General features: G+C 44.9%; 1 protein-coding gene across 1 annotated transcript in view; it reads left to right on the top strand.

Annotated features, from left to right (window-relative positions):
• LOC122919848 (flocculation protein FLO11-like) overlaps positions 1–12739 on the top strand; it is a 50554-nt gene that overhangs the window by 16296 nt on the left and 21519 nt on the right. The window lies entirely within an intron of this gene.

The following is a 12739-nucleotide window of genomic DNA, read 5'->3' as shown; positions in this document are numbered from 1 at the left end:
AGCTCCAAACCATCCAAACTCAGAACCTCTTGCTGTCCCTACTCTGAAAGTGGGAGCCTTTGGAAAACTGTCTCTATAGTGCCACCCATCGACCTATCCTGAGGATTAAACACTCTGACAACCTCCTTGCAAGATGATCAAGGATAACCCCAAACCAGGTGTCTCCACATGAGTGCTATTTTCCTTATTGTTTGACTTGTATTTTCAGTCACTCAAGGCCTGTTAAGGGCCACAGGTTGACTTATAGGGTAGCTACTCCCACTAGGTGGCAATTGTTCCTTCTTGCCTGGAGAAGAGCTACTTTGCATACATTTTTTCCCAGACAGCATTGCCTATGAGACTTCCTCCAACAACTTGGTGGTCTCCATAAGGAGAAACATCTCCCCAGAATCAGAGGGATCTCCTGACCTGGTTCCATACAGTCATTTACAACATTCCGGCTGCAAAGTTGCCCCAGGCCTACAAATTTTTGAGGAAACATCTGTTCTTACCCAAGAGGAGCTTAATGTAGGGGGCAATCAATGCAATCCATTATTCTTGGCCTGTACTAGTGACTGCACATACCTTCAACACCACAAGGGTTACCCAATGTTACCCCACTTTCGACATATTTGCAGATAGAATTTCTGTACAAGACACAAATGTTGGCTCTCCTTGTGGCTATAGTGACTGGATTTGTCAGATGTTACCTGCATGAATCGTTCAGTCCAGTCATCATCATTGACATGAAAGCAGTGTGTACATTGGAATATACCATTATGGGGAATAAAAGAGATTCATTTTAATACAATGGGAACAGCCATACCCATTGCAACGAAATGTCCAAATTGCCCAAATTCATTTCCTTTTTTACCACATTTTTTATTGTTGCTCATTCTCGTGTATGCATCAGGTGCAAATGGATGTGATTGAAAGGGGTGTGTACAGATGTCTAACATATGGCGATGTCTGCCGGCGCCATATTCTTTTGCATTGCGCCCAACTTTGACCCATGACACACACATCAGGTGGGACAGGACAGCCAATTGAGACGTTTCAGCACATGGACACCCCCCCCCCCCAACCCTATAACAGAACCCGATTTGGCAGCCATTTTACATTCTGTGTTTTGTCAGTGTAGGGAGAGGTTGCTTTGTGGAGCAGGGACAGACTGTTAAGGACACCAAACGCTAGCTAATAGGGTCACAAAAGTCCTTTTAAGGACTGGTATAGGTGTGCTATCGATAGGTGTGATATACTGAGGGGTGTGATATACTTATAATATACTTTCTATTATGGAAAGTATAATATAGTGCATTTGTATTGTGCAGCAGTTCTGCTGCGATACCGCAGCTATATGGCGGGACATACGCTATTGGAGTAACTAATTGCAACTGGTGTGATATACCTGTTGTCCCCAAAAAACTAATAGAGGCAGGGGTGTGATATACCAATAATATACTTTCTAACATAGAAAGTATATAGTGCATTTGTATTGTGCAGCAGTTGTGTGCAGTTCTGCTGCGATACCGCAGGTATATAGAGGGACAAGCGCTATTGGAACAACTATTTGCAACGGGTGTGATATACCTGTTGCCCCCCCCAAAAAACTGATTGAGTGGTGCAATATGCCTGCTTCAACAAAATAATGATTAAGGGGTTTGATATACCTGCTTCCACAAAATACTGATTAAAGGGGTGTGATATACCTGCTTCCACAAAATACTGATTGAGGGGTGCGATATACCTGCTTCCACAAAATACTGATTGAGGGGTGCGATATACCTGCTTCCACCAAATATTGATTATGGGGTTCTATATACCAGCTTCCACAAAATACAGATTGAGGGTTGCGATATACCTGCTTCTACAAAATACTGATTAAGGTTTTCTTATATACCTGCTTTCACAAAATACTGATTAAGGGGATTAATATACATGCTTCCACCAAATATTGATTGAGGCCTGCGATACACCTGCTTCCACAAAATACTGATTAAGGGGTTTGATATACCTGCTTCCACAAAATACTGATTGAGGGGTATGATATACCTGCTTCCACTAAATATTGATTAAGGGATTCCATATACCTGCTTTCACTAAATACAGATTGAACGGTGCGATATACTTGCTTCCGCAAAATACTGATTAAGGGGATTGATATACCTGCTTCCACAAAATACTGATTAAGTGGATTGATATACCTGCTTCCACAAAATACAGATTAAGGGGTGCGATATGCCTGCTTCCACCAAATATTGATTAGGGAGTTCTATATACCTGCTTCCTCAAAATACTGATTGAGGGGTGCAATATACCTGCTTCGACCAAATACTGATTAAGGGGTTTGATATACCTGCATTCACCAAATACTGATTGAGGGGTGCGATATACCTGCTTCCACAAAACACTGATTAAGGGGTTCTATATACCTGCTTCCACCAAATACTGATTGAGGCCTGCGAGATACCTGCTTCCACAAAATACTGATTAAGGGGATTGATATACCTGCTTCCACCAAATACTGATTGAGGCCTGCGATACACCTGCTTCCACAAAATACTGATTAAGGGGTTCTATATGCCTGCTTCTACCAAATACTTATTGAGGCCTGCGAGATACTTGCTTCCACAAAATACTGCTTAAGGGGATTATTATACCTGCTTCCACAAAATACTGTTTGAGGGGTGTGATATACCTGCTTTCACCAAATATTGATTAAGGGGTTCTATATACCTGCTTCCACAAAATACAGATTGAGAGGTGTGATATACCTGTTTCCACCAAATATTGATTGAGGCCTGCAATATACCTGCTTCCACAAATACTGCTCTTCTCTAGGGACTTTGGCACAGGGTCATTTTGAAAATGACAGGCAGAGGAAGAATCAGGCCGTTCTGCAGGGGTGGTAGGGGTCGGGCAGGTGCACCAGGCTGGAGCCTAAGTGAGAAGTTAGAGAAGGTGCATGCGATTACGTCAAAGGACGCACCAGAGTTGGTTGAGAGGCTCACTCAGCCTGCTTCTGCACCCTCCTCATCCTCTGTATCTGCACCCTCGTCACTCTCTGCTGTGTGCACCCCCAAAGACACCACCACCATAGACCCGCCACTCGAGTCAGAGGAATTATTTTTATCATCCATTCCCAGACCTTACAGATGCGCAGCCATTCTTGGCATCGGATGAGGAAGAGGAGGTAGCAACGGCCGCCACCCAGCGGTCTGACGACAGTACCTGAGATCAGCCCAAAGAGGGTGGTCCCCGCTGTTGCTGCCTACTCCGAGATCTCTAATGTCAGTGGTGGTGAAGGTGACGATGATGATGTGTAGATGGACGTCACATGGGTGCCCACAAGAGAGGAAGAGGAGGGGAGTTCAGAGGGAGAGACGGAGTAGCAGATAGGGAGGAGAAGCAGGCAGAACTCGCAGTGCACATGAGGCAAAAAGCAGACTGCAAATGTATCTGGAGCGAGCCATCCTACCATGCACAGTCACATCTTGCGCTCCCAGGACGCCGGCACATGACTCCGCAGTGTGGGCTTTTTTTAACGTGTCAGCTGCTGACAATAGTGTTGCCATCTGCAGCCTGTGCTGTCAACGCATAAGTCGCGGTAAGCTCAACACTCACCTAGGGACGACCGCCTTAAGAAGGCACCTGGCCTCCCATCACCTGAGCCCAGTGGGAGCAACACCGTCAGAACCCACAAAGCCACACTCCCGGCGCTCCACGTCCTGCCTCTTCTCCTCTCTCCTTCCATTTGTCCTCCACTCCACCTTCCACTGTGCCGTCGTCTGTTTATCTGTCAGAAGGCAGGCTTCCGTGGCCCAAATGTTTGAGCGTAAAAAGTTGATGACGCCGGATAACCCTCTTGCCCAACGGCTGACCGCTGGCTTGTTGGAACTGCTAGCCTGCCAACTACTGCCATATAAATTGGTGGACTCAGAGGCCTTTAGAAAATTTGTGGCCATTGGCACACCGCAATGGAAGGTCCCCAGAAGGAAATATTTCTCCCAGAAGGGCATCCCAGAGCTATATGACCACATTCAGAGGCAAGTGAATGTATCTCTGGCACACAGTGTCGGTGCCAAGATACATCTGACCACAGACACGTGGTCTAGCAAACACGCCAGGGAAGGTACATAAGTTTTACTGCCCACTGGGTGAACCTTCTGAGGAAGGCAAGCATGTAACCAGTGGCACCTGTGTGGATTTGGTGTTACCGCCACGGATTGCATGCAGGCCTGCCTCTTCTTCTCCTCCTCCTACTCCATCTCCTCCTCGGCTGACTCCTCCTTTTCCACTGCTACTGCCTGTTCCGCTGCACCCCCCAAGCTCCCCAGAACCTATTCGATGTGCCAGGTGAGACATTGCCATGCATGTGCTGCGGCTGTTGTGCCTGGAAGCCAAGAGCCACACCGGTCCTGCACTGCTTTCAGCTCTGCAGGTCACAGGCCGATCAGTGGCTAACCCCGCTAAATTTGACAGTTGGTAAAGTGGTGTGCGACAACGGTGCTAATCTGCTGAGCGCGCTGAAACAGGGCAAAATGACACACGTTCCGTGCATGGCACACGTCCTGAACTTAGTCGTGCAGCGATTCGTTGTCAAATACCCGGGTCCAGGACGTCTTGCAGGCAGGCCAGGAGAATCTCTGGCAATTTTAGAAGATCTTAGACGCCATGGCTTGCCTTGCTGACGTTCAGCGGCGACACCACCTGCCCGTCAGATGTCTGATTTGTGACAGCCCGACGCGCTGGAACTCCACCTTGTAGATGCTTGATAGGCTGCTCCAGCAGCAACGTGCCATTAACAACTACCTGTATGAACTCTGCGGCAGGACAGGTTCTGGGGAGCTTGGTTGCTTTTCACCGCGCCAGTGGCTGCTCATGCGCGACGCATGCAGACTTCTGCGGCCATTTGATGAGATCACCAAACTGGTCAGTCGCAGCCAAGGCACCATCAGTGACATCGTACCTTACACCTTCTTTCTGGAGCGTGCATTGCGTTGTGTCATTGATCAAGCCGTTGAGGAGCAGAAAGATGAGGAAGTCGCAATGCTGGACGAATTCCCAGGGGGGGCTACTCCAAGACAAGTAAGCAGGAGTCTGAAGAGGAGGAGGAGGAGAATGGTGGCTGGAGGGAGGAGGAGGAGCAAGAAGAGCAGGGGGGACTTTAAACTTTTCGGGGATCCCTGGTGTCCGTGGCTAAGGGGGAGGAGACCGAGGACGACATTCTCCTGGGCGATGACCATGAGCAAGAGCGCTCCACCGCGTCCAGTTTAGTGCAAATGGGAAATTCATGCTCCAGTGTTGGAAGAGGGACCCCCGTATAAAAAGCAAAAAGGTCAAGGACCAGTACTGGGTGGCAACGTACTTAAACCCCAGGTACAAACACAAAATGGCGGACATGTTACCAGAATCACAGAGGGCTGGCAGAATGCAGCATTTCCAGGCCTTGCTGCGAGAGATGCTGCATTCTGCTGTTGCGGGCGCTGGCAGAGGAATTTCCACCCACAGCGAAACAGGTGCGGGTAACAATCCTACCGCACCTGCAAGAAGAGGGCGGTTTGAAGATGTGTTGTTCATTTCGGATATGAGATCATTCTTGCAGCCAACCCATTGACAGCCGCCCTCCGGATCCAGCCTCAGGGAACACCTAGACCGACAGGTGTCCGACTACATCGGGTTAACGGCCGATGTGGACGCTCTGAGAAGGAGGAGCCCCTGGACTACCTGGTGGGCAGGCTTGACCTGTGGCCAGAGCTGGCACAATTTGCCATGGAACTCTTGGCTTGCCCCTTGTCGAATGTCCTCTCCGAAAGGACGTTCAGCGCAGCAGGGGGGAATCGTGACCGATAAGCGCACTCGCCTAGCTCACGACAGTGTGGACTACCTCACATTTCTAAAAATGAATGAGGCATGGATCTTGGAGGAATTCAACACCTGTCACGACCACGTGTAATTGAATTTCCTCATGCCAGCCCACACATATCCGCCACCACCCAGAACAAAGTATGGTACTTGTCTTATGTATGTACAGCAGCATAAAAGGCCTTTTCTGTCAGGTGAATGCCTAATTTTTGGGGCCTTTACTCCAGTGGCCTAAAATAAAAAAATTCTAGGCTCCAGCAGGGCACATTTTTGAGAGTTTCCTTTTAAGACGCATAAAAAAGGCCCCCTGATTAAAATGCATAATTTTTGTGGGAATTTTTGCCATTGATCCCCCTCAGGTATGTCACTGTCCATGTTGTGGGACTATTTGTGCACTTCTAGTAAGTATTTGGTGGCTGCAAATATGACCTGAAGGTTTTTCAGGTTCGCCTGCCATTAAAGTCAATGGTGTCCGCCACGAACGCGCGGTACGCAAATATTTGATCGCGAACACGCGTTTGCGAATAGTCCCGGCTGATCGTCCATCACTAATTGGCATGGTTAGGGCATAAACGTCGATTTTGGGACAACTCCTTCAAAGGGTTCCCTTGGTGATAAGATGATCACATTGTGTCTGATTTGTCAGGGAATCCAGCAGCAAGTGCTCCATTGCCCTGCAGCACCACAACAGGGTGAATTTAGTATTACATGGTGGCCATTGAAATCTGTGTATAGTAGGGACAGATGTGCTTTGTAACTACTCCCTCCTCAAGGTAACATAGGGGGATCCTAAATTAAGTGTATTCTCTTTATTAACTCTGAATTTCCTACCCCAGATAATCCCTTTAATGGTATCTCACTATGGGCTGTCCTGATTCATTGCTTGACCAACTGGCTGAATTTGGGGCAACTGGTTATTGTTAAATGGTAGTCTATTATTACGGGCCATACCAGAGCCCCCCACTATTGCTTCATTGGAGTGTAGTGGTCATTTATAAGTTTGATAGTAACTGGGGTGGGCATTTAATGTGCAAGAACCCTAAAAACTGGGCAATTCTATAGAGTTTTTAAGGCTGTTGTGGTTCTTCAAAGCTCCAGAACCTGTTGGTCTCCATTGAGTTCATCTGTTGACTAGGCCACATTGACTTTCTTCCATCGTGACATGAACTCACATTCCCTCGCCATCTGATGGTGTTTGTGTTGGTGTAGTGCTGATCTGGGGCAAAATCCACGGCAGATTTTCTGCACCAAAATACATCAGGTTTGGTTGTAACTTGAAGGGGTTGTCCAAGTTTCAGTTTTTTAATTTTCTCCCCACCCAGTGATACCTGTGGAGAATTCCATAGTCACCTGCTCCCTGCCGCTCCCTAGGCTCTCCTGGTCTACTGGTCCTTATCTGTCAACTTCTGCACGGGTAGGGCCACGTGTGCCAATAACTGGCCTCAACGTTGACGTGCCACCAAGTGGCACTAAACCCAGCTGTGATGTTGGGTCATCAGCTGCAGCCATGCTCGTGGAGGTTGACAGAGGGGGATCGGAAGACTAATCAAGGGAGCCAGGGATCAATAAAGGAGCAGCAGGGAGCAGGTAAGTATGGTTTTCACCACTGTCACCACTGGCTCAGGGGCAAAATATTTTTTTTAAAAAGAGGATGGACAACCCCTTTAATATTTTCATGTTATAGGCCATCTGAACAAATTCCTGGCTTTTCAAGGAAATTCAGGAAAGAGTTCAAAAGGGGCCTGGATGTATTTCTGGAGTGTAATAATTGTGACGAAACCAACCTCGCCACAGTGTTTTGGAGGGGGCTGTTTGCCAGCCTCCTGCCCCAGGATTACGGCCCTTTAAGATACTTTTACTAACTTTAAAGGAGAAGACAGACCGGCCGCACAGCTTAAATCTGTCTTTGGAATTGTATTTTATGTTATTATGCGTTCGGTTAAATTGTATGTTATGTGAGGGTACCCAGATAGCTAATATTATTGTATTCGTGTATTCTGAGTGCCATTCACCTAATGATATGCACTCAGACTTGAGCTATCTGGGGATATGTTAAATGTCTGTGTTTGCTGTAGGGGTGTGACATTGTGTGTTTGGGTGGTGATTCCTGTCCTGTTGTCTCCACATGTGTATTGGCGATTTCCCTTTGTCCTGAGAGATAATTGGATCTCCTAGCACCCCGACCGGGTACCTCCGTCGATAGATGCTCCTAGTGCTTTCCGAGGACTCTAAGCACTCCACTTGACACCGTACGCACTGCAGACCCCACGAACCGCCGAAGCTTGGTTGAGGTCTCACCGTCTCCTACCCACCCTGGACCTACGACAAGGCTCCAGGCTCCAGTGGGTGAACCTCTCCTAAATCCCGAGAGCAGGGACAGCTCTTACAAGAGCTAGTAGTTATGCCAGGGGAGTATAGCAAATCTTCAGCGTATAGCAATCCCCCACTTTTGATCAGTTATCCAAACACCAGTCTCAACATGATGAAGGATAAAACAGGAACTCTTTATTGAGGGCTACCCGCCCGTATTTATGCAGGTCCCCATCTGGTGGACACGCCCCCTAGGGGACCAGAAGGAAGACTGTGACACAGGACAGATATGCAGCAATTCAGGATACACAGACACAACACATCCCCACAATGCATCATGGTTTCCTCCTCTCTGCCCTGGCGACACCCGAGGAGCAATCTAATTATCTCTCAGGACAAAGGGAAATCGCCAATACACATGTGGAGACAACAGGACAGGAATCACCACCCAAACACACAATGTCACACCCCCACAGCAAACACAGACATTTAACATATCCCCAGATAGCTCAAGTCTGAGTGCATATCATTAGGTCAATGGCACTCAGAATACACTAATACAATAATATTAGCTATCTGGGTGCCCTCACATAACATACAATTTAACCGAACGCATAATAACATAAAATACAATTCCAAAGACAGATTTAAGCTGTGCGGCCGGTCTGTCTTCTCCTTTAAAGTTAGTAAAAGTATCTTAAAGGGCCGTAATCCTGGGGCAGGAGGCTGGCAAACAGCCCCCTCCAAAACACTGTGGCGAGGTTGGTTTTCGTCACAATAATATTACAGGCTATAGCTACTAGAGAGGGGTCGGTGATCCAGGGAGTTATTCTGATGCCTGATTAGAGTCGGGAAGGAGTTTTTTATTCCCCTAAAGTGGGGAAAATTGGCTTCTACCTCACAGTTTTTTTTGGCCTGAACTGGATGGGCAAATGTCTTTTTTCAGCCTTATAAAACTATGTTACTATGTTACAATTTCAAAATCAGTGGAAAAACCCAAAAGTCCTTTAGAAAATGTTTTCTTTTTCTTTTTCATCTGTGACACCTCCCATGCCCTTTTTTTTTATAAAATATAGGTTTTATGACAGTGAACTCAATACCGGAGAGGGCGGTGTGCTTACATATCAGACCGATGAGGTGGGGTTCTTTACGTAAAACAGTGAGGCCCTGTACTAATTTCCTGGGGGACCGTAATGGGTGTCAACGCAGCATGCTAATTATCAGCACTACTATTACTACACATAGCAAAGGTCACATTTCACTAGGACTAAAGAACTTGGAGCAATGAGAACAGCAAGAACCCTGATATACAAGAGTATACATATAAAAAATCTTCTCCGAGAGCCCACATGGGGTGGGTGTGGGGTCCGTTATTGTACCTCAGTGCATTACCACTTTGTGCTATTATCCACCACTGTCTTTTTACATTGATTTATTCAATTGATAAAATGAACAAAGAAGCATCTGTAGACCTCTTCTAATCGGAATACTCAACGGTTATAAGTTATCTTTGCCCTCTGTACTGGTACTAGCCCCGTCCTGCCATTGATCCTATTACTCCCAGTTTGCATCACTTGTTATTTCAGTTTTTTCTTTTTTTCTTAAGATGCATCGGCTTTTAAAGCAATGGATGCAAACAACACACATCCACTACCAACGGAGGCCACTTGGTGGCGCTGTTGTATTTCCTATTTTCCTGTGCAAGTCTTTTGGCCAGAACAACTCTTTCTCGCTTCCCTATGAGCGCAGTACTTCACGTCTTGCTGGACCTATAGAACAGTCATTAAATCATTGGACCTTTATATTAATGCAGTAAATTACACCGGTTCTATATTATCCGATGTTAAGGAAGACTTCAGATCGTCTTAATGAGATGATAATATTCATATCTTGCACAGGGCTACGAATAGTCATTTCTATAGGGTATGTTTCGTCTAAATGGGCAGTCGTGGCCCATTCGTTGCGTACAAAGTCCTGTTTGGGCCTAGAGATCCGCATGGCCATGGGCCAGCCATAGATGACGTATACAATGGCTGTGTCACTAGCAGCAAGTGCCACGGAGGGGTATCAGCACCAGTCCTAAAAGTCTGCATACTGGGGATATAGTGGCTTCTGCTTTAAAGGGGCATTCAGGTTTCTGATTAATGCGGTGTAGTTTCTTAGTGTACTTGCCTTTATATGAGCCCATTGGGCATTCACAGATATTATAGGGTTAATAGGGAACGGTAAATTGGCTTAGCCCCACATCCGGGTGTAGAGGCGGGGAACTGATACCTTTTACATGAACACTTGATCCTATGGGATATTTATCCCTGCAGCATACTGTATGTTAAGTATTGTACGGCAGTACGATTATGCCACTGTATGGTAGTATTATATGCAGGACTGTACAGCAGTATTATTATGGCATTGTATAGTAACATTATTTTAAGTATCGCATGACAGTATTATTATGGCACTGTATGGCAGTATTATTTTAAGTATTGTACAGCAGTATTATTATGACACTATATGGCAGCATTAAGTATTATATGTCACTATGATTATGGCACTGTATCACAGTATTATTTTAGGTATTACATTGCGGTATTATTTTATTTATTTTACGGCAGTATTATTATAGCAGTATTACTTTAAGTATTGTACAACAGTATTATTATGGCACTGTATGGGAGTATTATTTTAAGTATTGTACAGCAGTATTATTATGACACTATATGGCAGCATTAAGTATTACATGTCACTATGATAATGACACTGTATGGCAGCATTAAGTATTATATGTCACTATGATAATGACACTGTATGGCAGCATTATGTATTATATGTCACTATGATTATGGCACTGTATCACAGTATTATTTTAGGTATTACATTGCGGTATTATTTTATTTATTTTACGGCAGTATTATTATAGCAGTATTACTTTAAGTATTGTACAACAGTATTATTATGGCACTGTATGGGAGTATTATTTTAAGTATTGTACAGCAGTATTATTATGACACTATGGCAGCATTAAGTATTATATGTCACTATGATTATGACACTGTATGGCAGCATTATGTATTATATGTCACTATGATTATGGCACTGTATCACAGTATTATTTTAGGTATTACATTGCGGTATTATTTTACGGCAGTATTACTTTAAGTATTGTACAACAGTATTATTTTGGCACTGTATGGGAGTATTATTTTAAATATCGTACAGCATTGTTATAATGGCACTGTATGGTAATATTTATTTTAATTACTTGTACAGCGCCAACATAATTAACAGCACTTTACAGACATTATCATTGATTTCTGTGCCCAAATCTAAGTATGCCCTTTGGCGTGAGTGATTATACTGGAGTACGGGGATAAGACCCAGCAAACACGAGGAGAACATATTTTGAGTATTCTACAGAAGTGTTGGACGTACTATTATTATGGCATTGTACGGCAGTATAATTTTAGGTATTGCATGGCAGTGTTAATTATGGTACTGTATGGCAGTATTATTTTAAATATTGTACAGCAGTATTTTTGTGGCTATTTTAAGTGCTGTATGGCAGTATTATTATGGCATTGTATTATTTGGAAACCTTACAGCATTATTGTAAGGTTACACCATTATTACGGTATTATTTGCATTGCATTGTTATGCGGGCAATGCATGGTGGTATTATTTAGGTGCGACACTAATATGTGGGACTGAATAGTACTGTTCCATTGGCACTAGGAGAAGCAGTATCTATGGACACTATGGGCGGCATCATTATATAAGGGCAATGGCAGGAATTATCATATTGGCACTATAAATCTAAAAAACATAAAGATATAGCCAGACAGACAGGGAAGCCTCAATGGTCTCTTCTTCTTTGCCCGAGCACAACTTTGAAGATTCACTTCACCAGCATTTGGTCGGCGTCGTGTTTCCTTAGAATAAGACAATGGAGGTTTAGCGGTTCAATTGTTCTACAGATATCTGGTTCAGACTCCATTGTCTTATATATGGGTCCGTAATAGCAAAGAGCGGAGATGGGAATAAAAGGTAACAGTTATTCTTTTCAGTGCAAATACATAATAAATGTCTCTATTAATCTCTGCATAGAAAAATGGTTGGAAAAAAAAAAAAGTGTGGCGTCGTTTTTGCTTTTGTCTTCTTATGGATCAACATAGCCGACGGTCGGGTATATTGTGGTGTGTGATGAGATAATAGTGAACTGAAGAATATCTGTCATATGAGGATAAACTCCTGTGGGCTCTTAAAACAAGGGGGTTTAGTATACCGCACTAGCGTCCAGCTGAAAATGACTTTTGGGTAGGGCACCGCACTAGCGTCCAGCTATTAAAAGGATATTTGCGTGGATCACTGGGGTCTATCTCAAAAATGACATTTGGGTGGAGGATTGCACTTGGGTCCAGCTAAAATAAGACATTTGGGTGGAGCATTCACTGGGGTCCTGCTAAAAAGGACATTTGGGTGGAGTATGGCAATGGGTTCCAGCTGAAAGGGACATTTGAATTGAACACTACACTGGGTTCCAGCCGAAAAGGACGTTTAGATGGAGCATTGCACTGGGGTCCAGGTGAAA

This window comes from Bufo gargarizans, chromosome 9 (genome assembly GCF_014858855.1).
Source record: "Bufo gargarizans isolate SCDJY-AF-19 chromosome 9, ASM1485885v1, whole genome shotgun sequence".
NCBI lineage: Eukaryota > Metazoa > Chordata > Amphibia > Anura > Bufonidae > Bufo > Bufo gargarizans.
This window is presented reverse-complemented; position numbering and strand designations above follow the sequence as displayed.